The sequence below is a fragment of the Macaca fascicularis genome, chromosome 6 (assembly GCF_037993035.2).
Source record: "Macaca fascicularis isolate 582-1 chromosome 6, T2T-MFA8v1.1".
In the NCBI taxonomy this organism is placed as follows: Eukaryota; Metazoa; Chordata; class Mammalia; order Primates; family Cercopithecidae; genus Macaca; species Macaca fascicularis.
The window spans coordinates 179,322,444-179,349,893 of record NC_088380.1 but is presented as its reverse complement, the minus strand read 5'-3'; the positions used below and the strand labels follow the sequence as shown (position 1 = coordinate 179,349,893).

The window sequence follows — 27,450 nt, the reverse complement described above, 5'->3', positions numbered from 1 at the left end:
CATTTAGTGTGATTCCATTTATTCAACTTTCTGGAAAAGGCAAAGCTATAGAAATCAGGTCAGCGATTGCCAGGTGCTGGGGCTGGGAAAAGATAAACTGCAAAGGGGTGTAAAGGAACTTTCTATGGTGTTGGAAATACTCTACGTCTTGATCATAGTGGCAGACACAACTGTATATGTTTGTGAAACTCATAAAATGGTACAATTAAAAAGTGTGAATTTTATTTTACATAAATCATCCCTCAGTAAAACTGAAAAAACAACAAATGTGGTCAGCCAAACAAAACATTCATTTGACAACAAAAATTTATTGAGCATCTACTATGTGCCATCAACAAAATGGACAAGGGTCCTCCTCCCATAGAGCTTCGGTCCCTCTGTAATGTCTGTGTGCATGAGTCTCAGTCAGTATGTTTATTGATTTCATGGGTTGAAATCTCCCTAACTTGTCTGCTTTTGTTTGCTCTCTGGCATCTTTAAATAGTTGTTTTAAAATTTCATCCACAGTTGACCATTGTTGTCTGTCAGAGGATTAGTCTGATACAATCTATTCCACTAAGACTAGAACTAGGACTGGGGTGAGATGAGGACATTGATGCTGAGAAAACTGTGATGACTTTGGAGATGTGACAAATAACCCCAACAATAAGCATATATGATTCCAGAGTAATTTTAATATTCAGCTCTTTTAGTATTTCATAACATGCCTGCAATCCTGATTACACACAGTGTTGTTAGGAAATGGAAGATAATCAGTGTGTTCCACATTTTAATAAATATGCATGTATGCATTTATTTATTTATTATTTCACTCAACAAACATGAGCTGGGACAGGGCCAGTGCAAAATGACAATTTAGAGCTCCTTGTTCAAAGATCATGAAAAAAGCGCTGTTAAAGGTTCTTCTTTCTTCCATGGTCTTTCTCTTGACTTCTTATGATGCTATTCATCTGCTATTTGATGTTCTAAGTAAAGAAAAGAATAAATTTTTTTTTTTACTGGCATGAATTTATTGTTCAGCTTTATATTGTGAAATTCCAGTTTTCAATGCAAAAGAGCAAGCATTTAATGCCTTATCAAAATCACTGAAATTAACAGTTTGTATTATGTGGCTCAACCCTATGGGGGTGCCTTAAGTGGCCACAAGAGACAAACGAGCCAGACACAAGAAGGCTGAAAGGAGAAGCGGAACACACACACACACACACACCCATACATACACCCACACACACACACACAAACACACCTGACACAGAGCCAGCTGCTGGAGCATTCCTGAGTACAGGGATACTCTCTCTGGTATGGGGGATACTAGCGGGGAGAGGACAGAAGTTCACAAGTGCCTGGGGCCTTACCCTGCCGCATGGGACACACAGGCTTGTTTGAGTCTGAGGGCAGCTGGGTTCACCCTCAGCCAGTGACTGGACTGACAAGACCTGCCCTGGCTAGGGCGGGGTCTGGGGAAGCTGAGCCAAGCCTGCCTCTTCCCACAGCCTATTCTCCAACCCACCGCAGACAGGGATCCTTGGGAATCTTTAATGCTCCAGGCCAACATGCCCTGGGGACCTGGATCGGGGTGGGCCAAAGGCTGGACCTTGTTGAGACACAGCCTCCAGCTGGCCACTCACCAGATGCACTGTGGTGCTTAACCCCGGGCCATGCCCCACTGAAAGATGCCACCAAGTGTGCATGCCTGCCCCTAATCCTCTGCGTGCCTGCTGAGTGGAGGACAGCTGCAGTCATGGGCAGGGGCAGGCGGGTGGAGGTGGAGGGATGGGTATCTGACCCACCCTGGGGAGGTGATGGAAGGCAGGACTGTGCTAGAGCTGAGGCTCCAAGTCCCTAAAGCACGCTCAGGGGTCCCATCAGACTTCACTTACAAAACACAAATTCAAAAAAAATTATTAAAAATTTCAAGACAACGATGGTGACATCACACGTGGTGACCAAGGCCCCATCTTTCTAGGGCCTTATGTGATGGCACTGGTCACAAGCCCGTGAAGCCAGCCCTGGGTGATGCCCACCCAGTGATGAATCAGCCACAATTCCTGCCCTGTGTTTATGTAATCAGGCAACAAGCATGTGTCAGGCACTTAGGCTAGGCACCGAAGACAGAGGAGAGACCACGAGGGAAGGTGTCCCTACTCTTGGAAAGCTCACAGCCTGGCTACAAGGCAGGCTGACCTCTGCTTGGTAGCCAGGAACAATGGGAGCCGAGGGGCAGGGGCTGCCAGCCCAGCCTCAGGGGTCCAGGGAGGCTCCAGGGAAAAGCAGAATTCATGGGGGATCTGGATAAGGGGATCTGGGTGAAGATATGGGGCAAGAACAAACAGTCCAGGCAAAAATTGGGTGTGCCAAAGCCCCAGGCTGGAAAGGACTTGGCATTTCGAGATACTGAAAGGAATGCCTCATTATTCCGAGTGATAAGCACTGTGCCATCCCACAGAAACGTCCACGCTGAATTTTTCACTGTAATATCAGCCTCCTGTTTATTACTGTGACATGAAGTGCAGTTGCCTGATGACCCACCTGGGACACGCTGTCTGTGAGTCTGGTGGGCGGTTATTAGAGAAAGTACAAGTAGTCCCTGACTCTGTCTAGTTTCATTTATAGCATGGTCTGTCGGCTTAAAGAGAACACGTGATCCCCCCACAGTGGCTCTGCCTGCCGGGTTCGGTCAGGGACCCTGCTGCCCACCAGATGCCCACGTTAGGACCCAGGATTCTGCCCCCACTCATGGGCCCCCCTCCCCCACTCTGCACACCAGTTGAGCTGTAGCCTAGGCCTCCTCCCACCCCTATCTCTGTGTGGTTGCTGCAAAGACCAGAGATTCTCCTGTGGTGATATTTACAGCTTTAAATACTTCACGTGACAGTGAGGCTTGTGGCTTGTACGGGACACCTAAGCTCTTCTTGTATCTGTCCGTGCTGTCTTCCTTTGTTGCAACTTGGCTCTGACCTGGCATTGAAACATGGATTAGTCTTTTGTACTGTTTGCAGGTTGTATAACAACAGTACAGTGTGAATAGAATAAAATAAATGCTTGCAAGCTAAAAAGAAGAAGAAAGAAAGAACCTCATGCCCAGCCCCCCCAGGGCAGGCAGGAAGAAATCCTCCGCCCAGAAGCACCTTTTCAAGCCCCAGAACTCCCTGTGATTGGACCAGCTGGGGTCACGTGCCCATCTCTGACCCAATCAGTCGTGTGGCCAGGGGCAGTCAGTATATTGACTGGCAGAGAGTAGGGTGGGTCCCCAGGTGGGTCCCCCTCAAAGCAAGAGGATGGACGATTGGGGAGCTATGATTTCCTAAAAACAAATTACGGGGCTAGTTCCAAAAAAGGGGTTGAATGGGTCAACCAGAACTCCCTCAAAAGTCAGCTATCCCCGTCCTTTCCTATTGATGCTAATTTCCAGCCACATGGCTGGTGTAGTGGAGAGAACACGGCTAGTCTGAGACAGACCTGACTGCTAGTTCTGGTTTCTCTCCTCTACTGTCTGTGGGTCTCTGGGCTACAACTCCCCGAGCCTAAGATCCCTCCTTTATAAAAAATGTCGGTGAGAATACACAGCAAGCTGTGAGGATTAAATGCAGGGAAAGTGCCTGAAATGCAGTAAGTACTCAATCAATGCTAATTAGCAGCTACACAAACAGTGTCTTGCACCCACACAATTACACAGCGTTTGAAAATGCTGATTCACTTTTCTGGAATGCACTTCTCTCTGTTATCAGCACATCCTCCCAAACCCCATTCTTCCACACCCCACCCACCCTGGGTGCCTCCTCTGTGCGCTGTTATAGCAGAGTGGTTAAAAACGTGCCATTTGGACCGGGCACAGTGGCTCACGCCTGTAATCCCAGCGCTTTGGGAGGCCAAGGTGGGTGGATCACCTGAGGTCAGGAGTTTGAGACCAGCCTGGCCAACATGGCAAAACCCTGTCTCTACTAAAAATACAAAAAACTAGCTAGGGGTGGTGGTGGGCACCTATAATCCCAGCTACTTGGGAGGCTGAGGAAAGAGAATTGCTTGAACCCGGGGAGGCAGAGGTTACACCACTGTACTCCAGCCTGGGCGAAAGAGTGAGACTGCCTCAAAACAACAAAACAAAACAAAACAAAACAAAAAAACCACACATTTGGAGTCAGCCAGCACTGAGTTCAAATCCACATCACCTCTTTGAGCTCCAAGGTTTTCTTTTGTAAAACGGGCACAGCACTATTGATCTAGAGGTTGTTAGGAGGATTGAGTTAGCATTCAGGCAAAGTGCCGACACATAGAGTAGGTACTCAGTGAAGATGAGCCTTTGTTATTGTGTATCCCACCATTCTGTAAGTGCCTTGTCTATGCCAGCCTCTTAGGCTAGAATGGGAGCTTCTAGATGGCAGGGGCTCTGCTGGAGTTACAGCTTCGTTTCACTTTCACCCATGACCCTACTTCACGCCCAAGCTGGGCCTGGTGTCAACCAGGTGCCCTGGAAATGCTTACAGGATGCTTGGCTGAAAGCCGCCTCCCGCTGCAGGAACACTGCCTGGCTTCTGTGAAGAGGGTAAGGTAGGCCCGTTTCTTCCTTCCCGCTCACCCCCATCTCCCTCGCCAGCTGCTGTGACTCTTCTGCGCTAGGATGGGGATGGCAGGGAGAAGGGAGGGGAGGTAAACAGGGGCAGGAGAGGTTCCACTTGATGCGGACTGCCTGACACTGTCCTCTGCTCGCAAGCTTAAAGCTGACTCGTGTGAGTGCTTTTGTGAGTTCTTCAGAGACCCCCCCCCCCAGTGCTAGGCCCTCAATGTGGGTGATGTCATCTCTTGAGTCTCATGGCTTCCTCTATCGATAGCCTTTCGGAATCAGCTGCCCCCTCCAGCTTCCAACTGCTGAGAGCTCACCACCTCCTGGGGAGGGGGCCTTTTGGACAGACCTCGGATGGTCTCCTTCCAGCCCTTTTGCCCCGTGGCCCCCATCTAATCCATGGGAAATGTCCATGTATGCCTTCCCCAAGAAACTCGAGACGGTGGCCAATCCCAATGCACCCGCAACCTCTCTTCACGTCTGCTGTCAGGGCAGTCAGTGAAATCACTAAGATAGTCTTAACTTGTAGATTTTCCAAGCGAGAGCCAGACACTGTCCACTACTGTATCCCCTGACTGCAAGGGACAGGGATGAAGCCCTCCAAGTGGTCTATTGAAATTCCTCTCTCTTGACCTGAAGTAAAAGAAAAGGTACTCTTGGGATAGAGTGGGGCTTCTGGCCCCAGCTCCTCTCTCAAGCTTCATTCCCTCCCTTTTTACAGCCTCCATGTGAGTGAGGGGCTGAAGAGTCAGGTCACCAGAGCTGGATGAATCATTTCATAAGTGCCCAGGGGAACTCATCTCGCCATGTAATTTAGTTTCTGATATTTATTGTGTCATGGAGCTTCATCTGAAATTTTCAGTTTCACTTCTTATTACTTGAATGAATAAAGGACTCAAACGCATTTTTGAGGATCGGTAGACTGAATTTCCCCACCCCCACCAAGATGTCCACGTTTCTCCACCCATAGGTCAGAAAACCCTAAAGGAGTTACTGAACCTTCCCAACCCTTAAAATCAGTAAACAGGCTCTGGAATCAAACAGATTCCAGATTCTATAGGTGACTTCTGGCTTCTCCTCTTAACGGTTGTGTGATTTTAGATAACTTATCTCAGAGCTCTGTGCCTCAGTTTCCACTTCTATAAAATGAGATGGTAATAGTGTGTGCTTGACGTGTTCTACGAGGATTACCTGAGGAGTACGTGGCAAGCACTGGCCTGGTGCCCGCCGAGGGCTTGCTATTGGTTCCTGCTGGGGTGCCGATGGGCCTGCCCTGAGCCTGCCTCTGGAGTGGGCATCAGCAGACCCAGCTCCTCTGGCCCCTCCTTCAGCCCTCTGCACACACAGTGAAGCCAGACGCAGGTTTGAAGGACTTGTGTAGTGGCAGTTCTAACCCTCGCCACTTTCCTAGGGGGTCACTAGCCAGCTCCTGCCTCTTGACATTCACCCAATGTCTTGTCACTACTTTGTCCTTCTAGTAAAGATGGCAGCACCATCCCTAGTGTTTTCATTAATCTCTGTTGATTGTGAGGTGCTTCATCAAGTTGAATATTTGTCCTTTGGGAGGCTTCTCAGAACCTTGCCCACCACCTCAGTTTGGGAACCCCCCGACACTGTGTATGCTCCTGGAAGATTCAGGGCCCCCACGCCTCCCCCAAATCTAAATGGGGATCTACTCTCCTCCTCACCACTCCCTGTTGACCAGGGTGTGTGAAGTGCTCCTATGTAGAGCTTGGCATTCAAAGTGCCAAGTGCCAGAGGGACACCCATGGTCAGGACAAAAGTGCCTCGGCCACCCTATGCCTGATAAGGACAAAAACTAAGTGGTGTCCATGCCTCTCACCTCCTCACTCCCCCATGCTACCTCCTCTGTACCATCAGGTTTGGGAATCTGCAAACTTTCTCTCCCAGTTTCCCTTGCAATGACCTTTTATTAGGGTCTGCCAATGGGACACATTCACAGGCAGCTGGAAGGTAGAAGAAGGGAGAAGCCATTTCTTTCAGGTTTCTGGCAATGGCTTTCAGCAGCAGCAGCAAACAACTGAGCATAACTGCAGGGGACTTCCAGTAGCATCTATGTAGTTTCAGCTGTATCTGCAGGAGTATGGCCCTGGGATTCCAACCCAGTTACAGTAAGGAGGTTTTAACAGCAGGAACAGTGGCACCTCCAGCAGCTCAGTGGGGCATGTGGGCTCTCAGGCTCCAGCCCAGGGAGTGGTGGCAGCTTCCTGTCCTGTAGGAAACAGCCTTATTCTTCCTTGTGAGTCTTCTCTTTCACTTGTCAGCCCTTCTAACGTCTTTGTAATGAATTCCCTGTAGTAAATACCTACTGTTTGAGATATCTAGAGTGGTTTCTGATTCTGACTGTTACTGTGTTTCCTGATTCTTTATCTCCCCCAGATCTATTTTGTTCTGCCCATTTATCAAGCCTGAGTCTACAGCCTCCCATCAATTCCATGAGCCCTGATATGCCTTCTAAAAGTCCCCTTTCTCTTTAAAAGTCCATTTCTGCAGCTTCCAATCAAGAACCCTTATGCTAAACCATTAATCTGAGTTTAGCTTATAGGTTTACAATTTTAGCTTGCAGGTTTACAAATATTAGATAAATAAAATAATAGCTAATATTTGCTGACGCTTTTCTGTGTGTCTGGCATTATGCTCAATCATACTGTTTTTTAATTTACTCCTCACAATAACTAGGCGAGGTAGATATTGTTACCAGCATCGTTTTGCATACACAAAATGGAGGTTGCTGCAGAGTTAAGTCATTTGATTTAACTTTTCTACAGCTTGGAACTGGTAGAACCAAGATTTGAACTAAATTCATCCAATGAAAGATCTCTCATTTTTAACTAATACAGTCTATTGCCTGGTAACACATTAAATATGCACTTCAATTATAAGATGCATTCTAATTTCAGAAACATAAACTCCCACACCATTCTAAAATACAGTATATACATACTAGTTTTCACTCTGGTAATTTGCTGGTGGGGCACTGCTGGCAAAAAAAAAAAAAAAAAAAAAAAAAAAAAAAAAAAAAAAAAAAAAAAAAGGATGGAGTCATTTTCAAGCTTAGAAGCCAAGTTTCTCCCAAGCCAAAAATATTTCCATTAAATTCCTGTCATAGTGCCTGAAATTCCCACCATTCCATTTCCTTGCATTAGGGCATTCTATCCTCAGAAGTCCCTTGTGAAAGTGTGAATATGTTACTTGGTAAGACAGTCAAAAGCATATTGTCTTCAATTATCCAAAATATACCCCCAGGAACTTCTTCTCTTGGCAACAAATCTTAGCCCTGCTCCCCATAAAGGTAGCACTGTGATTCAGTCTGGACCAATCATAGCATTCCATTCCCCTGGCCACTGACTGGTCCAGAGAAGGACATGTGACCCAAAGTGGGCCAATCAGAGGTCTTCTCTGGGATTTTTTTTCTCACAAGATTTGCTGGAGAAACTCTTCTTGTCCCTTGGGCCATGGACCTGGAAGGATGTGAAGCCACAGAGCCCAGAGCTGGAGCCAGAGCCAGAGAGAAAGGCAAAGTTGGGAGTAGCGAGTGGCACATGAGGCCCTAAGGCCAGCTGCATTCCCGACCTTTCCTCAGACTGGCTATGAGGAGCCAATAATGTCCGTCTTTTTGGCATAATCCCATTTGAGTTTGGTTTCTGTTCCCTGCAAACAACCTCACATCAGTTGGCTCCTACTGACACAAGCTCCTGAAATGGCAGAGCATTGGACAGATAAGTTTAGGGCAGAGGGAAGATATCAGGCATGGACTTGAGGGAGACAGGGCTGGAGGTGTGGACAAGACCAGGGACAAACCAAGCAGCCTCTCTACAGGCTTTTGTTGGTGACAGCCTCAAAGCCAAACAGCAAGAAGTTCCGTCAGCTAAAGCCAGCTCCTCTATCAGCAGCTGTGATAAATGTGCAAGGCAACTTTCTTAAATACCTTCCCCTCTTTCCTATTCTATGTGAAACAGGCATTCGTTGCAAGCTCCTTCTCTTTGAGCGAAAGCCCTGGAGTGAGGACACCTGGTCCAGCTCAGTTGCGTGCCCTGGATCCAACCACTTCCCCTCTTCAGGACTCACCGGAAAAACAGGAATAATGACTGCTTCCTTCCAGGGTCATTACCAGCATGAAGCAAAATAGTACACTGATAGCGTTCCACCCCAGGAGACTCTCAATATGTGGAGGTCATTTGGAGAGAAGGTTTCTCTCTAGGAAAGCTATCCCAGACCCACAGAATGGGTGTGGGGAGCAGAAAAGTGCGCAGGCTGAGCCGAGATTGGTTCAGCCCAGCACCACGGAGTTGGGAGGTGCGTGCTTTCTTATTTTCTGTATGCGTGATGCTCTGGCATCTGTGGCCCCACTGAGTGGGGAGAGGCTGCCCTTCCCAGGGCTAGCCAGTTTTTGGAAATAGCAAACAAGTGTGCCTTCTTTGCAAGTGTCCCTTCCATATGCATATCAATCAATTTAGCCCAACTGGGCTTTATTTTTTTCCAGCTACCCATCAAACTCTTCCCATATCAAGCCCCCTCTTCCCATATCCTCCTGCCCTAATCAATCCAGGGCCAAGTATCAGACTACAAGGGGCAGTCCCTACACCCTGGAGCCCACTGAAATTATTCAAACCGGCCAGTCCTAAACCTTCTTAACCTGTCTCACCCATTTTTTCCCATGGAAACCACAATCAAGACTTTTGGACAACTCCTTCCCTCACTCCTTCTACCTCCTGCTGGACCTTGGCTCTTCCCCATGTGGCCTTGCCTGGCGTGCGATGCCTCCTGTTTCTAGGGACCTAGAATGCTTTAAACAATTGCTTTTGCAGATTAAGACAATTTATACTATCCAGTGTGGAGGAAGGGGCGGAGAGACAGGTACTCCGGCGCCCTGCTGGAAGCTGTGTGAGTGTAAACACTTCGTCCTTCGTGACAGCTGTCGGTCTTACCGTACCTCATTTAAACAAATCCTGGGTATGTGTTAAAACAGAAGGTGCAAGTTCAAATCCCACCTGCTCTACTGCTCACCTGCAGTGGGATTAGGTCAAGCATTTCCTCTCTCTGAGCTTCAGTTACTGCATTGAGAAAATTAAGGGCAAGAATTATAACCACTTCGTGTGGCTCTTTGGGAGGAATCATGGAAACCAGGAACAAAAGAAACCCCACACACTCTAAGCTTGAAACCGCTGTGTCCATATGAGCTAGTATTATGTAAGACTTCACCAGGAATAGGGAGCAGTCCCGCTGAGCACAAAGAATAGGGGAGGCTTCGTGTTAAGGCCATAGATGGAGATGGCCCCATAGATAGAGATGGTTAAGGCCATAGGTTGAGATGGCCCCATAGAGTTGGTTAAGGCCATGGACAGAGATGGCCCCATAGACAGAGGTGGTTATGGTTAAGGCCATAGATTGAGATGGCCCCGTAGATAGAGATGGTTAAGGCCATAGATAGAGGTGGCCCCATAGATAGAGATGGTTAAGACCATAGACAGAGGAGGCCCCAGCAGGAACACACCCCTGATTGCTTCACTGCCAGGGAGCAGAGCAGCCACCGAGGAAGAGAGGAGAGTTCTCAGCCACACAGAGAGGTCCACAGGACCAGGAAGCAGCAGCCCCAAAGTGGGGCCCCCAGTCTGTTCTCCAAATTCCTCTTTCTGCTCTGGCCTGGCTGAGGAGTCCACAAAGGGAGGGGGGCTCAGGGAGAGAAAATAAAATCAGGCTCCAGAAGGGATACCTCAAATCCCAGGATTCAACAGCCAAAGAGAAACGCAGACACTGTGCTTTGAGAATTCCTGGCTCTTCTCTGCTAATGCTTTAAACAATTGCTTTTGCAGATTAAGACTATTTATAATATCCAGTGTGGAGGAAGGAGCAGAGAGATAGGTACTCCAGTGCCCTGCTGGAAGTCGTGTAAGTTAATATGCCTTAAAGTGGCAGTTCTGCATTAAGTATCAAAAGTCCAAAAAGGGCATGTTATTCTTTGGCCAGCAATTCCACTCTTAGAATTTATCTTAAGGATTTACTCAGACAAGTGCACTAGGATGTATATACAAGGATATTCATCACAGTGTTGTTTATAACAGCAAAATACTGGAAGCGATCTAAATATCCATCAATAATGGATTGTCTAAATAAAGTGTTACATCCCTACTATGGAATGCCGTGCAGCCTTCTAAAAAAGATGTTGCAAATTTACATTTGTTTACAGTGGAAAGACACCCATCATATGTTGCTGAGTGAAAAAAAAAATGGGTTGCAAAACAGCACATATAGCATGAGCATGTTTCTGTCAAATTATACACATCCATAAATCTACATGTAAATATGCAGATCGGAGGGATGATACCAAAATGAAGACTGGTTGTCTCTGGATAGTAAGATTGGGGGGCATTTTTGCTTTCCTCTTTATACTTTTGTACTGTAACAAGATATAGACCATTTCATTCAGTACGGTTCCTAGAATGGGGCTTCTTCGCCTTGGGATTGGAAAATTCTTCCTCGTAGGAGACTGCCCTGTGCATAGTATAGGATATTTAGCAGCATCCCCAATTTCTACCTGCAAATACCAGTGGCACTTCCCTAACTCCAGCCCCCATTGTGACAATTAAAAAAGTTTCTGGACACTGCCAAATGTCCCCTGGAATACCAGATCATCCCTGATTGAGAAGCACTGTCCTAGAGTAAGGGGAAGGCAGACTAGATGGCAAGGCTGCTCCCAAGAAAAGACTTGGAAAGAAAGATTAGACCACACTGCCCTGCAACCAACAAAGAGCGAGCCCAGGGCTGTCTGGGGAACAGGACTGAGCGAGATGGCAGAGGGCTAGCTGGCACTCGAATCTATTACCCCTCAGGTCTTTGTTGGAATTCAAAATGCTGAGCAAGACAGGTGTGCTGTGAAAATTGTGATAAGGCCAAACCAAGATGGCAGGCTTGGGTGCGGAACAGGCCGGTAGGGATCAGTAGGACCTTGGTGGAAGCTGGCAGCATCCAGTGGGGTTGCAGGCACACACGGGCTGTGCCCCGGAGGCTTGAGGCTGCTGACGTAGAGTCGGAACAGCATGCTCAGCCTTCACTAGCTCCATGCCTCACTCCTCTTGAGTTGTCATGTGTGATTGTTGTCTGCATCCAAAACAGGGCTGTCTGGAGTTTGTCAGGGCTTTGTGCCCATAATAGGTCTCTGAAAAATAAAAATCACTAACATTTATTTAAGATTGTAACCACATGCCAGGCAGTATTCACAGACTTTTTTTTTTTTTTTTTTTTTGGAAAGGAGTCTTGTTCTGTTGCCCAGGCTGGAGTGCAGTGGTATAATCTCGGCTCACTGCAACCTCCACTTCCCATGTTCAAGGGATTCTCCTGCCTCAGCCTCACAAGTAGCTGGGACTACAGGGATACACCACCAGGTCCAGCTAATTTTGTATTTTTAGTAGAGACGGGGTTTCACCATATTGGTCAGGCTGGTCTTGAACTTCTGACCTCGTGATCCACCCGCCTCTGCCTCCCAAAGTGCTGGGATTACAGGCGTGAGCCACCGTGCCCGACCTCAGAGACCTTTTAAAGCTGCTACTTGTGCAATCCTCACAGCAACTGTGTGAGATATCATGACCACTCCCACGTTACAGATAGGGAAACTGAGGCATGGCCACTTAAAGTATGTCAGCCAAAGCCCCCTAACTAGTATGAGTGAGAACTGGGTTTCAATCTGGCTCCAGAGCCGATGGTCTTTACTACTCCACTATTCTGTATCTGAAGAAGGGCCATGGGACCCCAAAGCGAGAATGACAGCATTCCCAACCGCTGTGCTGAACGACCTCTTTAATGCCAACACCTGCCATTAGTCCAGGGCCCCACACATGCCCATACAATAGAAGGTGCTTTACATACACTATTTTTATTCCTCACAACAGCGATATGAGACAAGCACTATGACTACTACTCTCATTTTACAGATGGGGAAACTGAGGCTGGATTCCTTGTCCTTTGTGCTAACTTGGTGGCCCTTTGATCCCCATGTTGCAATGTATCATGCATCGGTATCCCATCTGGTGGCAGGGGCTGTGCCTGACTCTCCTCTCGCCCTCAGTGCCCAGCACTGGAAGTACCACACTGTAGTCTGTGCTTATCACTTTTTTGTGTGCCCAACAACAGAACCCCTTCCTGGGTTTGAAGAAACAGCCACTGTGTAAGTCCTATTGAGCCTCACCTCTCTCTGCAGAAGCCGAATGGGCCAGACATATGTTTTCCTGGCCCCTGCAATTCAGCCAGCCTGTCCAGTGACTCCATCTGGGACACAAACACGTATGTGGGACAGAGAGAAGCGGAAATCCTTCCTATTTTATCACAAAGTTGGTGGCATCTGGGATCTTGAGTACTGGGCTGCAGCAGAACGGAGTTGCAAGTCCAGTGGACCAGTGGCCAGTGGCAGCCAGGACAGATCTGAGGATGACATCTCTGTGTGTCCTTGACCTACCAGCCTTTCCCTCAGTCCTTCTACAAGCTGCCAAGCCAGGATCCTTGCAATAAACCCTTTTTTTGCACAAGTAAGTCCAGATTGATTTCTGTAATAACAGTTGCAAATATGCAACTAAGATCCTAATGCTAATCAAGAGTTAAAAAAGAAGAGAGGGCAGGAAGAAAGGAGATAATGCAGGAGAGCAGGAGGGAGGGAAGCCATGCATCACTTTCACCCTGTAAGAATCACTAGGTCAAATAAAATGTCACCAGCAGTTTCTGCTTTTGCCACTTGAAGCATCAGATGGTCTGAGTGGAAGCACTCACTTAGGCACACTCCCCAACCAGCTGCAGATGTAGCCAAAATCAGACACAGGAGATAAGGGAAAAGATCAGCTTTGGGGGACTCAACTGAAGCCACTATTGGAAAATCCTGTTCCTACTGAAACTCCACTCTGAGCCAACCTAACTATAGAAATAGCCTGAGATTGTATTATCCTAATTGCTCCTGCAATTCAGGTATTGAGATCTCCCTTGTTCAATGCACTAGCAGGTAAATTGGCCCACGCAACTTTAATTCTACATGCTGTGGAGTCCAGGATCCCAAGCTTGCAGTGGATGAGTCAGCTGGGAATGAGAGTCATATGATACTAAATATGGCCACACCAGCCCAAAGGGTGGCCCAAGAAGGCACCCAGTACTGGCACCTTGGGGCCAGACAGTACAGGCCAGGAAGGTAAGAAGGGCTCTGTTCTCTCCTCTCTGGCTTCACCCTTATCATCCCTTCCCTTGAGACCTTCTCTGCCCTTAGCAATAAGTGGTCAAAGAAGCCTCAATTTTTATGTGGTTGTTAGGCTCATCCTGGCCTTTAAAGTTCCCCTCCTTACCCTGGCCCTTCATTACCATGGGCAGAGCCCATCCAGATATAGAGCCTGCCACAAATCTCCTTGTATTTCTGCAGGAAGAACCCTTAATGTGGACAGGTTGAATGGGGCCTTCATAAACACCTAGTTATTCCTCCCTAAATAAAATCGTTAGTTTTGCCTGTTTTTTTAATGCTTTTAAAAATGGATTCATACTGTATGTATGCTTTTGTGCCTTACTCCATTTTGCTCAACATTATATTTTTAAGAATCAAGGTTGTGAGTAGTTGTAGTTCATTGATTTGCATTGTATGAATATACTACAATTTATCCATTGTACTCTCAGTGAATATTTGGATGATTTCATATTTGGGTGTTACAAATTATGCTATGAACACTTGTGTGTTCTTAAAGCCTATTTTATAGGAATTTAACACAGCTACATCAGTTTTCCCTTGCTCAGCACTTCTATAGTATTTCATTTTCTATCTTTTTATTTTTAACCATTCTGTATTCTTATGTTTTAGATGTGACCCTTATAAATAGCATATAGTTAGGTTTTGTATTTTCCCTGGTCGTATAGTGTTAATCTTTTAAGAGAATAGTTTAGTCCATTCACATTTAATATAATTGCTAATAGTTCTTTTTCCTGCCTATAACTGTTTCATTTTCTCTTATATATTGACTTCTTTGGGATTTTTTTTCTCTTCTAATTTGGAAGTCATATACCTTTTTGGTGCTTACCCATGCATCCTTGACTTATCAGTGTCTAATTGATTTGTATTTTTATCTTCCTCACAAATAGTAGAAAGACTTTAGAACATGTTAACACCATTTGTCCCCTGCTTAACTTTTGTATTATAGTTGCTGTGTATTTTAATTCTACACATATTTTTAAGGCTCCATTGGTGTTCATTTATATTTACCACTTTGTTTGCTGTTCATTCCTTCTTTCATTTCCTTTGTGTTATGCTAGTGTTAAGGTTATGTTTACCTTTTTAAAACAACTTAATTGAGTTTCAGTTACATACCATAAAATTCACCCGCTTAAAGTGTAAAGTTCAATAGATTTCTGTGTGCAACCATCACTACAGCCAATTTTATTACCTTTAATCACCTCAAAAAAAAAAAAACAAACAAAAAACAAAAAAAACCTTTGTACCCATTAGCTATTACCCCTTACTCTCCACCACTCCCTTTTGTTTCCATAGACTTCCCTACTCTGGACTATCATATGAATGGAATCATATAATATGTGAACTTTGATGATGGACTTCTTTCACTTAGCAAAACCATTTCAAGGTACATTCATGTTGTAGCATGTATCAGGACTTCATTTCCTTTTTAAAAAAAAAAATGAACTTTACTTTTAGAGCAGTTTTGGGTTCACAGAAAAATGGAGCAGAAAGTATAGAGATTCTCATTTAATCCCGGTTCTCAGATTTCTATACACTGCCTGTTCTCACTCATGCAAAATTTCCCCTCCTAGTGACATCCCATACCACCATGGTGTATTTTTTACAATTTAATAACCTACATTAGCACATCATTACCACCCGAAGTTCATAGTTTATATTAGGATTCACTCTTGAAGTTGTACATTCTATAGGTTTTGACAAATGTAAAATGACATATATCCACCATTGTAGTATACATAGTAGTTTCAACTGCCTTAAAAAAAATCCTTTGTGCTCTGCTATTCATCCATCCCTCCACACAGACCCTTGGCAGTCACTAATCTTTTTAGGGACTCCATAACCTTGTCTTTTCCAGAATGTCATGTAGTTGGAGCCATATAACATATAGCCTTTTCAGATGGGTTTCTTTTACTTGGTAATATACATTTAAGTTTCTTTCATGTCTTTTAATGACTTGATAGCTCAATTCTTTTTAGTGTTTAACAAGTATCCCACTGTCTAGATATATAGCAGTTTATACATCCATTCACCTCCCAAAGGACATCTTGGTTGCTTCCTAGTTTTAGCAATTATGAATAAAACTACCATAAACTTCCATGTATAGGAGCTACCACAAACTTCTATGTGCAGGTTTTGGGTGGACATAACTTTTCAATTCATTTGAGGATGTACCAAGAAGTATGATTGCTGAATTGTATAGTAAGAGTATATTTAGTTCTGTGAGGAAACTGCCAAATTGTCTTCCCAAAATGACTGTACCATTTTGTTTTCCCACCAGTGATGAATGAGCATTCCTGTTGCTCCACATCCTCATCAGCATTTGGTATTGTCAGTGTTTTGCATTTTGACCATTCTATTAGGGATGTAGTGGTTGGTATTGTCAGTGTTTTGCATTTTGACCATTCTATTAGGGATGTAATGGTAGTATTGTTGTCTTAATTTGCATTTTTGTAATGACATGATGTGGAACACCTTTTCACATGCTTACTTGCTATCTATATATCTTCTCTGTTGAGATGTCTGTTCAGGTCTTTTGCCCGTTTTTAAATTGGGTTGTTTATTTTTATTGTTGGGCTTCAAGAGTTCTTTGTATATTTTGAATAAGTCATTTATCAGATGTGTTTTGCAAATATTTTCTTCTAGTCTGTGGCTTGTCTTCTCATTCTCTTGGCATTATTTTTTGGAGAGTAGAAGTTTTTAATTTTAATACAGTTCAACTTATTATTTCTCTAATAAATTATGTTTTTGGTGTTGGACCTAAAAGTCATTGCCATACCCAAAATCACCTAGATTTTTCTCCTATATTACCCTCTAGGAGTTTTGTAGTTTTGCGTTTTATATTTACTTCTATGATCCTTTGAATTAGTTGTTGTGGGAGATTTAAGACTTATGTCTAGATTCATTTTGTAGCATGTGGATGTTCAGTTGTTCCAGCACAATTTGTGGAAAAGACTATCTTTGTGCCAGTGTATTGCTTTTGCTCCTTTGTCAAATATCAGTTGACACTATTTATGTGGGTCTATTTCTGGGCTCTCTAACCTGTTTCGTTGACCTATTTGCCTAATCTTTCACCAATATCACACTATATTGATTTCTGTAGCTTTATCACAAGTCTTAAAGTCAAATAGTGTCAGTCCTCTGATGGGGTTCTTTTCTTTCAATATTGAGTTGGCTATTCTGGGTCTTTTGCCTCTCCATATAAACTTGAGAATCAATTTGTCAATATCCACAAAATAATTTGCTGGGATTTTGACTGGGATTGCATTGAATCTATAGATCAAACTGGGGAGAACTGACATCTTGACAATATTATGTCTTTTTATCCATGAACTTGGAATATCTTTCCCTTTATTTACTTCTTTGATATCTTTCATCAGAGTTTTCTATTTTTTCTCATATAGATCTTGTACATATTTTGTTAGATTTATGTCTAAGCATTTCATTTTTCTTGGTGCTAATGCATATAGTAATTTTTAAAATTTCAAATTCCACTTGTTTTTTGCTCAATATAAAAAAAATGGACTTTTGTATATTAACTTTGTATCTTGCAACCTTGGTATAATTGCTTATTAGTTTTAAGAGTTTTGTTGTCAATTTTGGGAGGGAGGATTTTCTGTATAAATGATCACATCATCTATGGACTAAGATAATTTTATTTCTTCCTTCCCAGTGCATATACCTTTTATTTCCTTTTTTTGTCTTATTGAATTAGATAGGACTTCCAGTATGATATTGAAAAGGAGAGGGGATACTCTTGCCTTGTTCCTCATCTTAGAAGAAAAGTGTCTAGTTTCTCATCATTAAGTATGATATTAGCTGTAGGTTTTTTTTGTAAATGCTCTTTATCAAGTTCAGTAAATTTCTATTCCTAGTTTTTTGAAAGTTTTTATCATGAATGGGTGTTGAATTTTGTCAAACGCTTTTTCGGCACCTATTGATATGATCATGTGATATTCCTCTTTAGCCTGTTGATGTGGTTTATTACATTAATTGATTTTTTTGAATGTTGAACCAGCCTTGAATACCTAGGGTAAATTCCACTTGGTGGTGTGCTATAAATTTAATTTTTATACATTTTTTATTCAATTTGCCAATGTTTTGTTGAGGATTTTCGCATTTATGTTCATGAGATATACTAGTCTGTAGTTTTCTTGTAATGTCTTTGTCTGGTTTGGGTATTAAGGTCATGCTGACCACCTAGAGTGAGTGAAAGAGTTAGGAAGTATTCTGTCTAGTTTTATCTTCTGAAAAAGATGGTAGATAATTTATATAATTTATTCATTAAATGCTTGGTAGAATTCACTAGTGAACCCATCTGGACTTGGTGCTTTCTGTTTTGCGAGGTTATTAATGATTGATTCAATTTCATTAACAGATATAGTCCTATTCAGATTGTCCTTTTTTGCTCATGTAAGTTGTGGCAGATTGTGTCTTTCAAGAAATTGGTCATTTCATCCAGGTTATCAAATTTGTTGGCATAGTTTTTCATAATATCTTTTATTATCTTTTAAATGTCCATGAAATCTGGAGTAATGTCCCCTCCTGTATTTCTGATATTAGCAAGTATCTTCTATCTTTTTTCTTAGTTAGCCTGGCTAGAGGTCTATAACCTTCATTGATCTTTTCACATAACCAGCTTTTGATTTTGATTTTCTCTATTGATTTTCTGTTTTTAATTTCACTGATTTCTACTATAATTTTTGTTATTTCTTCTGCTTACTTTGGATTTAATATGCTCTTTTTCAAGTTTTTTAAGGTGGAAGTTTTCATCATTGATTTTAGGTCTTCTTTTCTAGCGTATGTATTCAATATGATAAATTTTCTTCTAAGCCTTGCTTTTACTGTATTCCACAAGGTTTGATAAGTTGTATGTTCATTTTCATTCCATTCAAAATATTTTTAAAATTTCTCATGAAAGCCAGGCATGGTGGCTCATGCCTATAATCCCAGCATTTTGGGAGGCCACAGTGGGCATATCACTTGAGCCCAGGAGCTTGAGACCAGCCTGGGCAACATGACAAGACCCCATCTCTACAAAAAACACAAAAATTAGCCAGGTGTGGTGGTGTGCCCCTGTAGTCCCAGCTACTCAGGAGGCTGAGGCAGAAGGATCAATGGAGCCCAGGAAGCTGAGGTTGTAGTGAACCATGATGGTACCACTGCACTTCAACCTGATGGAGTAAGACTTTATCAATCAGTCAATCAATCAATTAATCAATTTCTCATGATATTTTCGATGACCCATATGTTATTTAGAAGTTTGTTAGGCTGAGCGCAGGGCCTCACGCCTGTAATCCCAGCACTCTGGGAAGCCGAGGCGTGGGGGCACATGCCTATACTGAAAATATGAAAATTAGCCAGGCATGGTGGCATGCGCCTGTAATCCCAGCTACCCAGGAGGCTAAGGCAGGAGAATCACTTGAACCCAGGAGGCGGAGGTTGCAGTGAGCCGAGATTGTGCCACACAACAGAGTGTGGGCAACGGAGCGAGACCCTGTCTCAAAAAAAAAAAAAAAAAAAAAAAAAGTTGTTTAATGTCCAAGTTTTGGGGGAAATTTTCTAGTTATCTTTTTTGTTATTCATTTCTAGTTTAATTCCACTGTGGTTTGAGAGAAGATATTGTATGATTTTCATTCTTCCAAATTTGTTCAAGTGTGTTTTGTGACCCAGAATATGGTCTATCTTGGCGAATGTTTCATGTGATCTTGAGAAGAATGTATCATCTGCAGTTGTTGGATGAAGTAGTCTGTAGATGTCTATTATATCCAGTTGATTGATAGTGCTATCAAATTCAAGAATGTTCCTACCTGATGGATCTATCAATTTCTGGTGTTTAAATCTCCAACTATAATAATGTATTCATCTATTTCTCTTTGCAGCTCTATCAGTTTTTGTCTCATGTCTTTTAACACTTTGTTGTTGTTAGTTACATACATATTACAGATTCCTGTCTTCTTGGATTATTGGCCTTCTTGTCGTTATGTAATAGCTTTCTTTTTTTTATAATATTTATTTATTTATTTATTTATTTATTGAGACAGAGTCTCACTCTGTCGTCCAGGCTGGAGTGCGGTGGTGCGATCTCGGCTCACTGAAAGCTCCGCCTCCCGGGTTCATGCCATTCTCCTGCCTCAGCCTCCCGAGTAGCTGGGACTACAGGTGCCCGCCACCTCGCTGGGCTAATTTTTTGTATTTTTAGTAGAGACGGGGTTTCACCGTATTAGCCAGGATGGTCTCGATCTCCTGACCTTGTGATCTGCCCGCCTCGGCCTCCCAAAGTGCTGGGATTACAGGCATGAGCCACTGCGCCGGGCCTGTAATACCCTTCTTTATCCTAATAATTTTCCTTGCTCTGAAGTCTGCTCTGTCTGAAATTAATATACCTACTCCCACTTTCTTTTGATTAGTGTGAGCATGATATGTATTTCTCCATCCCTTTACTTTTAATCTATGTGTGTTTATATTTAAAGTAGTTTTCTTACAGACAATATATATTTGGGTCTTGTTTTTAGTTCGCTCTTACAATCTGTCTTTTAATTGGTGTACTTAGACCAATTTTTATGTTTAAAGTAATTACTGATCTGGTTGAATTATATCTACTGTGTTTGTTTCTGTTTTCTATTTGTTGCCCTTGTTCTTTGTTCCTACTTTAGTGCCTTTTGTGATTTTAATTGACCATTTTATATAATTCCATTTTCTCTCCTTTCTTAGCATATCATTTATACTTTTTGGTTTACCTCTTTTAGTGGTCGCCCTAGAGTTTGCAATATACATTTACAGCTAATCCATGTCCACTTTCAAATAAAAATATACTGCCTTGTGGATAGTGCAAGTACTATATAGTAATAAAATATTCCTGATTCTGTCTTCCTGTCACTGATACCATTGCTGTCATTCATGTCATTTACATATAAGCATACATAAGCATATATATATATATATATATATCTGAGTACATTGTTGCTATTATTATTTTGGACAAACTTATCTGTTAGATCAGTTATGACTAAGAAAAACCAAAGTTTTCATTTTACCTTCACTTATTCGTTCTCTGATGCTCTTCCTTTATGTAGATCCAGCTTCCAACCTATGTATGTTCTTTCTCTCTGAAGAACTTCTTTTAACATTTCCTGCAAGGCAGGTCTACTGGCAACAAATTCCCTCAATTTTTTTTTGAGAAAGTTTTTATTTTTATTTTTTCACTTTTGAAGAATAACTTCATAGGGTAAAAAATTCTAGGTTGGTGAGTTTTTTCTCTTAACACTTTAAATATTTCATTATACTCTCTTCTTGTTTGCATGGTTTCTGAGGAGAAGTCAGATGTAATTCTTATCTTTGCTTCTCTGGGTAAGGCATTTTTCCCCTTCTGGCTTTTTTTAAAGTTTTTTTATTTATCTTTGGTTTTCTGAAACTTGAGTATTATATCCTAGGTGCCATTTTTCTGAAGTTTATCTTACTTGGTATTCTGTGAGCTTTATGTATCTGTTTAGTGTCTGGCATTAATTTGGGGGAAATTCTTAGTCATTGCTGCTTCAAATATTGCTTCTGCTCCTGTCTCTTCTCCTGATATTCCCATTACATGTATGTTACACCTTTCTGTAAGTTCTTCAGAGTCTGTTCTTGGTTAGTGTGTTCTGGGTGGGTGGGGGGTGGGAATCAGTATTTTTTTTTTATCTTTGCCTTTCAGTTTTGGAAGTCTCTACTGTCATACCCTCAGTTCAGAGATTCTTTCCTCAACCATGTCCAGTCTACTAATGAGCCCATCAAAACCATTCTTCATTTCTGTGACAGTTTTTGATGCCTAGAATTTCTTTTTTATTCTTTCTTAGAATTTCCATCCTCCTGCTTACATTATCCATTTGTTATTATATACCTTCTACCTTTTTCATTACAGCCCTTAACATAATCATATTTTTTTAAAAAATTATTTGTTTTATAATTTTAACATTCCAGCCCTATCTGACTCTTGTCCTGATGTTTGTCCAGTCTCTTCAAAATGTGTTTTTGCTTTTTAGTATGTCTTGTAATTTCTTGTTGAAAGGTGGATGTGATTGATGTACTAGGTAAAAGTAACTGCAGTAAATCAGCCTTTAATGATGTAGCAATAAGGTGTGGGGGAGGGGAACTATTCTATAGTTCCATAATTAGGTCTCAATCTTCTTTTTTATTTTTTTTGCTTTTGGTGCCCAGGCTGGAGTACAGTGGTGTGATCTCGGCTCGCTGCAACCTCTGCCTCCCAGGTTCAAGCAATTCTCCTGTCTCAGCCTCCCAAGTAGCTGGGATTACAGGCATGCACCACCACGCCCAGCTAATTTTGTATTTTTAGTAGAGACAGGGTTTCACCATGTTAGCCAGGCTGGTTTTGAACTCCTGACCTCGGGTGATCCACCCACCTCGGCCTCCCGAAGTGCTGTGATTACAGGAGCGATCCACCACATGTGGCCTAGGTCTCAGTCTTTTAATGAACGTGTACCTCTGGACTGTGAACTTCATCAATGCCTCTCAGTTTTGTTTTTTCCCCCATGTGTGACAAGATGACTAAAGCTGGCTGGAACTGGGTATTTCTCTTTCTCCAGGTCAATTAGGCTCTGACATAGCCCAGCAGATTAGAGTCTGGTAAAATAGTTTCTTCTGCAGGTAACCCCTGTTAAGAGCATAATGCTCTGGGGCAGTGGTCCCCAACCTTTTTGGCACCTGGGACAGGCTTCGTGGAAGACAATTTTTCCACAGACAGAGTTGGGCAGGGGATAGTTTTGGGATGAAACTGTTCCACCTCAGATCATCAGGCCTTCATTCTCATAAGGAACATGCAACCTAAATCCCTTGCATGAGCAGTTCACCATAGAGTTCACACTCTTATGGGAATCTAATGCCACCACCCATCTGACAGGTGACAGAGCTCAGGCCATAATGCTTGGTCACCTGCCGCTCACCTCCTGCTGTATGGCCCAGTTCCTAACAGGCCATGGACCAGTACCGGTCCACAGTCCGGGGGTTGGGGACCCCTGCTCTGGGGTATTTCAAAATGGTTCATTTCTCCGTCCCCTGCTGGAAGCATGAGGGGATTTTCTCTCTGATTTTTCACTGTGATGACCTAGTAGAGCTCCTGGAGATAAAACTCCCAAAAGTGTGGTGGTCCCTCTATGACTGGGTTCCCCTGGAGTTTTAACTGTCAAACTAAGACTCCACACTGAGCCTCCAGCAATTCACCAGTTACAGTTTTTCCTGTCCTGGCACTGACTCTCACGGAGGTTTCTACTCATGGGTTTCTGCTCTGGTAAGTTGTGATTCTCTATATTCACCTATCTGTCTCTCCAGTTTGGGGGCAGCAGTTTGCCCAGTGACCTCACTTCTCTTACAGATCCACAAAGAGTTATTTTTCAGTTTGTTCAGCTTTTTACTTGTTAAGACAGAGTGGCAACTTCTAAGCTCCTTATATGATGGACTAGAAACTAGAAGTCCCCCTCCTTCTTTTTATGGCCAAACAACATTCCATTGTATGGATATACCACATTTTTAGCCATTCATCTATTGCTGGACATATGGGTTGTTTCTACCTTTTGGCTATTATGAATAATGCTGCTATAAATATGTGTACATGTTTTTGGGAGAACATGTATTTTCGTTTCTTGGGCATATACCTAGGAGTGGAATTGCTGAGTCATATGGTAATTCTATGTTTAATTATTGAGGAATTGCCAAACTTTTTCTGAAGTAGCTGTGCCATTTTACTTTCCTACTAGCAGTGTATGAAAATGCCAGTTTCTCTACATCTTCACCAACATGTTATTCTTTCACTTTATTTTAGCCATTCTAGTGGGTATGAAGAGGTATCTGAAGGGTTTTGATTTGTATTTCCCTGATGACTGATAAAATTGTACATATTTTCATGTGCTTATTGGCCACTTATATATCTTCCTTGGAGAAATGTCTGTTCAGATCCTTTGTTCATTTTTTAATTGGGTTATTTATTATTATTATTATTATTATTGAGTTGTAAGAGTTTTTAATATATTCTAAATATACATTTTTATAAGATATATGATTTGCAAATATTTTCTCCTATCCTGTGGGTTGTCTTCTTTTTTATAGTGTTCTTGGAAGCATAAAATATTTTCAATTTCATGAAACCCAATTTACCTATTTTTTTCTTTTGTTGCTCATCTTTCATTTCTGATCTTCTGTCTGGGATTATTTCCTCTGAAGAATACCTTTAGTGAATGTCTACTGGTGACCAATTATCTGGGGGGTGTTTGTTCAAAAATTGCATTTATTTTACTTCCATTTCTATAGGATATTTCCCTGGGTATAGAATACTAAGTTAGGGGTTTGGAGTACTTTTCCCAGTACATCAAAGATGTTATTTTGCTGTTTTCTGGCTTCCATTGTTGCTATTGAGAAAAGTCAGCTGTTCTGTCACTCCTTTGAAAATACTATCCCTTTTCTCCAGCTTCTTTTAAGATTGTTTTCTTTGTGGTTTTCTTCAGATTCACTATGATATACCTAGATATAGATTTTTTTTTTTTTGTATCCTACTTGGGCTTCTTGAATTCATGAATATTCAAATTGGTTTTTTTCTACAGACCTGAAAAGTCTCAGCCATCATCTCTTTATATTTCTCTTTCTTTCTAGAACTCCACTCCAATTACAATAGTTAGATGTTCTCACTGTGCTTTATCATTCTTTCTTAAATATATTTAGTCTTTTTGTCTCTCAGGATGCATTCTGGATACTTTCTTCTGATCTGCCTTCCAGTTAATTAATTTTCTCTTCAGCTGTATCTATTGTACCATTAAACAGACTGTAAGTTCTTAATTTTTTATTATTTAGCCTTCAAAGTTTATTTTATTTTTCTTAATTTACAGTATGGTTTCTCATAGTTTTTTGCCCCCCAGTATTTCTTTAAGCATGATACACATTTTCCTTGTAGTCTGTGTCTAACAATTCTAATAACTAAAGTTTTGTGTGTGTTTCTGTTGTTCTCACTCAAGTGTCTTATTTCCTTAAGTACCTGACTATTTTTCACTGTGTGCCAGACATTTGATTTGAAAAATTATTTGTAAGAATGATTTGTTACCTAAAATGGTACTATTTTTCTGCAGAAAGGATTTTTGTTTGCTTTTACCAAGAGTCTGGGAACTCTACCAGCATGGAACCGCCTTAATTCAAGTTCTAGGTTTGTGGTTTTCTGGATGACCCAGATGACTAGGACCTATAAGTCTGTGGGAGTTCATTTACTTATGCTTCATCATAACTTTCAGAGGTAGCCATTTGGGATCCCAGCTGAAAGGGAGGAAAGAGGAACAGTTATCACAGGCCCCACTTTTGGTAGACTCTGGACCTTATATTTTTTTCCTGAGGCCATCAAGACTATAACTGTTTCTTCTGGATTAGTAAATGTCCTTAGGGAAAATACAGCTTTACCTATTAAGCTTACTTCTCTGGGTTCTCATTTTTTACTAGATTTTAGTCAGCTAATTCTTTATTCTCTTATTAGCTCTTTGATACATTTAAGATGTTATTTTCCATATAGCTTTTCCCATCATCCTCTTTGGATGGTTTGGTCCTAATTAACTGCCCTCCTATATATATAGTGTCTCATGCAAGCTTCACAGCAGCTCTATTGGGTGAGAAAGCAAAGAAACTTTTTTATCTGAGGAATGTGAGCCCCCTTTAAATTATCAGGCCCAGGGAGGCATTGGAATGAGACAGTAGTCACATCCCACCCCACTCCCTTGAGCTAAATAATCATCTCCTGAAGCCACTTGTTGTTTGGACTCTAGACTCACTAATGCCCCAAGAAACTATAAATTAACCTAACAATGTTGCACATTGACATTATAACTCATAGCCTATATTAATATATAGCCAATTACTAATCAATGTTATTTCTACTAACCTATGAGGATTCCCAAGAAACACCTTTTGGAATCACCCCATCTCCTGATTCGCCCTGTCTTCTTTTAAAGCTGGGGCCTCTCCTTTATTCTCTGGAGCACTTCCCAAGGTAACGTGAAGTGTTTTCCAGGTTGCAGTCCTCAAATTTAACCCAAATAAACTCTCTACTTATATTAATTTTGCCTAAATTTCTTCCTTTAGGTCAACATGAGTACATAGGATTACTTACATTTTGTTAATGTAGAAACTGAGGCTCAGAATGGAGAAATGACTTGCCCCAGATTGCACAGAGGATGTTGTAGAGCATGAATTGGACATCAATTAGCAAAAGTTCCATTAACCACCTCCTTCACAAAACAGGTGCCAACTATATTTGCAAAACAGTCACAGTGCCCTTCTGTACCACATGTCTGGGTGGATCAACTGACATTACAGTTTTGAAAGAATTTTCCAATGTGAAAAATTCTCTGCACACTGCAGAGACGATTACAATGAAATTTTACTTAGCAATGACAATGAGCTTTTATAGAAGTGTCTTCGATACTCACTGGGAACTACATTTTTAGTTAAGGAGTTGAAATTGGGTTTAAAGTCACCTCCTCATTCATTGTATTCATGCCTTTAGCATGTAATTAGCATCTAGTCTGGGCAAACCTGTGCACAGAGATCTCCTGCCTCAGGGAGAATTGGACAAGACTGTATGACATGATGTGATCAGTGCCTGGGGAGATGCTGGGAGCAGTAGTAGGACAGCAGTGGTAATAAACAAAACAACTACCATTTATTGGGCAGTTACCATGTACCAAACACTGACTGCTCTGAATTAGATACACATACACACACACACACACACACACACACACACACACACACACACACATTTGGTCCTCAAACAAGGTATGAGGAGGTATACTGGTCACTTACCAGCTGTGAGACCTTGGATAAGTTTTTTACATTTTTGCACAATGCGACTAACCATAGCTCCTACCTCCTAAATGCATCAATATAAAGGGTTTGATAAAAGCAGCTATTATATACTAGTCCTATGGTCAGATGAAAACACCAAGGCTCAGAGAGTTTAATCCACCTGCCCACCTTCCACAGCTGATAAGCAAACATTACTGAGTACCTGCTGTGTGCAGGCCACAGTGCTAGGGGCTGGGCCACATTCAGAGCAAACATGGCCCCTTTCTCAGATGGCCAAAACAGCCCAGTATCCAACTCTAAAGGCTCTGACTTTTCCCCCAGCATGGGCAGCAGAGCATGGACAGGTCACGGCAGGCTTCCCTAGGGAAATTCCTCCAGCTGGCTTACAAAGCACAAAGAGGGGTTTTGCAGATGGAAAAGCTGAGCAGGAGTGTTTCAGGCAGGGAGAACAATGCATGCTGAAAACGAGGGCACAGACCTTTTTCTTTCTTGTTCTGTCTGGGGAGGAGCACATCCTTCACCTGTGTTTTCCATCCAAGTGCTGACGCAGCATCCTTGTTACAAGGAAGTAGGTCACATTTCCAGTCCCTCAAAAGGAAACTGCTACCTCCATTGTGACAGAGTGTGAAACAGCCACCTCCGCTGCCTCCCCCACGTGCCTGTAATCCTGGCTCCCTGGAGTTTGCTATTCCCAGAGCAGCTTTCCTCTTCCTGACCGCCGAGTGAGCCTCGCATGGGAATTCAGCAGCAGCCCCTGAGCCGGCCCTGACAGAGGTGGGGGCGCGGTGGGGAGAATCTGAGGCTGCCGTGGGTGCCATAGCCTGCTTCTGAC

General features: G+C 42.5%; 1 long non-coding RNA gene across 3 annotated transcripts; it reads right to left on the bottom strand.

Annotated features, from left to right (window-relative positions):
• LOC123574081 (uncharacterized) lies at positions 1 to 27,450 on the bottom strand. Of its 3 annotated transcripts, XR_012414619.1 has the most exons (4): positions 27,097 to 27,450; positions 11,528 to 11,738; positions 2,852 to 2,958; positions 1 to 965 (listed from the first exon to the last, which is right to left on the bottom strand). It is a non-coding gene; the product is annotated as an uncharacterized lncRNA (long non-coding RNA). The 3 variants fall into 3 exon arrangements; XR_012414620.1 differs by lacking the exon at positions 2,852 to 2,958; XR_006698945.3 differs by lacking the exons at positions 2,852 to 2,958; positions 11,528 to 11,738.